Raw genomic sequence first — 2,851 nt, forward strand, 5'->3', positions numbered from 1 at the left:
AAAGGGCCAGTGCACCGCTAATTGGTGCCTGGCCCAATCAGTGTAATTAGCTCACCTGCTCCAGGCCTATATTACCTCACTTCCCCTTCCCTGCATTGCTGGATCTTGTTGCCTTGTGCCTAGTGAAAGCGTTCCTGTGATTGCCTTACCAGTGTTTCCAGACCTTCTGCCGTTACCATTGACTACGAACCTTGCCGCCTGCCTTGACCTTCTGCTATGTCTGACCTCGCCTCTGTCTAGTCCTCCTGTCCCACGCCATTCTCAGCAGTCAGCGAGGTTGAGCCATTACCGGTGGATACGACCTGGTTGCTACCGCCGCAGCAAGACCATCCCGCTTTGCGGCGGGCTCTGGTGAATACCAGTAGCAACTTAGAACCGGTCCACCGGTACGGTCCACGCCAATCCCTCGCTGACACAGAGGATCCACCTCCAGCCTGCCGAATCATAACAGTAGGTAGATAGGTAGGTAAGTAGGTTGGTAGCCAGGTAGATAGGTAGGTAGAAAGGTTAGTAGAATGTTGCTAGGTAGGTTGGTAGCTAGATAGTTAGTTAAGTAGCTATGTTGGTAAGTAACCCCCCCCCCCCCCCCCCAAGATGTCAGGATGGAAAAAAAAAAGAAACAACTAAAAAAAACTTATGCTTATCCCATATTCAATGCAGCAATCTCTACTACAGTACAGCCTGGCCACGTGTTTGTTCCTCCACAGTGCAGGAGCTGATGAGAGGGGGCCAAGGTCCCATCTCCTCTTAGTGTAGGTCGCAGATCCTGCAGCTTTCACTTAGAGGCAGCTTTCAACTGTATGTGCATGAACCAGGGCAATTGTCTTAGATTCTACACTAGTGAGTGTGAACCTATTCCGATCTGGCCCCTGTACAGTATACCTATGCTTTGGCGGCCTGGGCACCTCTGTCTGCTAACACCCAGCAGTTCTCTCTGGCTACCCAACACTCAGGGTACGTTCACACTACGGAATCTCCGCTCTCAGAATTCCGTGAACGGAGATTCTTAGAGGCGTCTGCCACTGAAAATTCTTCACCATTGACAGCTATGCAGTGCTTGCAGAATTCCGTGCAAAGAATGAACATGTTCTTTCTTTGCGTGGAACAATTTCAGCAGTGGAATTGTCCGCCGCTGAAATTTCTCAGTGTTAACAGGTCACACTGAAGGTAATGTTCACCGCGCGGAATTCTACTCTCTTGAATTTCGCAGTGTGAACATACCCTCAGAGATCACAAGATTGCTAGGACAGAAGTCAGCATATAAAACAACAAGCAAGACTTACCTGCTGCTGCTCCCATGATGCCCTGGTTATCACTGCTCCAGTCCTTCGGTGCTGTCTTCTTCCTGCTTGTCGGTGGTCAATGCCTCACACTGCTGATCAGCTAATCGTTGGCAGCAGTGATGTTGCACCTCGGCCAGCAATAGGCTGAATGGCATTGTGATCTATTGAGTCCCGGTACCAGGAAAAAGACTGGATAGTGCCGGGGCTCAATACGTCACACTACAACTCAGCCTATCACTGGCCGAGGTTGGACATAACTGCTAACAGCAATTAGAGGATCAGCAGTGTGACGTGTCGATCACCGGCAAGCAGGAAGAAAACGGCACTGAAGGACTGGAGCAGTGATACCAGGCACCAAGAGTGACAACAAAGTCCTGTTGTTTTAAAAGAAGAAGCAGGAGAGGTTTGCTCTGGGGTTTTGCTTATACTCTGGACAGTTCCTGACACGGACAGTGGTGTCAGCAGAGCGCACTATGGTCAGACTGAAAAGAACTTCACAACTTCCTCTGTAGTATACAGCAGCTGATAAGTACAAGAAGGATGATGATTTATAAATTGAAGTAATTTACAAATCTGTTTAACTTTCTGGCAATAGTTAATTAGAAGAGAAAAAAAATTCCACCAGAGTACCCCTATAAGTAAATAAAACAGAATTACTAATCTTTTTTGTCATAGATTTTGATTGTTTTAGGTAGAAATCCTCATTACAGATTTACCCATTGATTGTCTTTCTGGATACATTTACATTTAACTTAATTACCTTCCTTCTCCAGTATTCCACTGGATGCACACATTCTATATAGGCGAGTAATTATATAGATTTATCTGTTTGCCAGCATTAGAATATAAGGCTTTATGCAGTAAGAATAAGGCAGAAATTATTTCCCAATAGAACCTTAATCTACTTCTAGCCTGACAGCATCCATGTTGATTTGCCAAGATATTGTTTCAAGGCTTACATTGTGGGATTTGGACAAATGTAGATGGTCTGTAGTGAAGGCTGAAAAGAAAATTCTCTCCATGTTTTCTCTGAGATATTTAAAAATATTAGGGTATGTTTTCTAGGTAAAGTCTTAGAAGTCTTAAAGGGTCACTCTCATTAAAACAAATTTTTGCTATTGCACTCCTTATGGTAAATGAAAAATATTTCTAATATACCTTGTTTAAAAAAAATGAAGTTTTCTATGTTTTATTTGTGTTTAAAAAAGCTCAAGAGCACATTTTCCCCCAACTCATACACAGACTTTGGACCAAAGTCCGAACACAGGAAGTGCCGCCTGGAGTGCTGAGGGGGTGGGGGGGGGGTGTCCAGCCTCATCCAATCATAGCTCCTCTCACACATAAACTGCCATATGCTGTTGGTTGGTCCCCCCCCCCCCCCCTACATATGCACCAACAGCATATGGCAGTTATGTGTGAGAGGAGCTATGATTGGATGAGGCTGGACACCCCCCCCCCCCCCTCAGCACTCCAGGCGGCACTTCCTGTGTTTGGACTTTGGTCCAAAGTCTGTGTATGAATTGGGGGAAAATGTGCTATTGAGCTTTTTTAAGCACAAATAAAACATA

Source organism: Hyla sarda, chromosome 4, assembly GCF_029499605.1.
Source record: "Hyla sarda isolate aHylSar1 chromosome 4, aHylSar1.hap1, whole genome shotgun sequence".
Lineage (NCBI taxonomy): Eukaryota > Metazoa > Chordata > Amphibia > Anura > Hylidae > Hyla > Hyla sarda.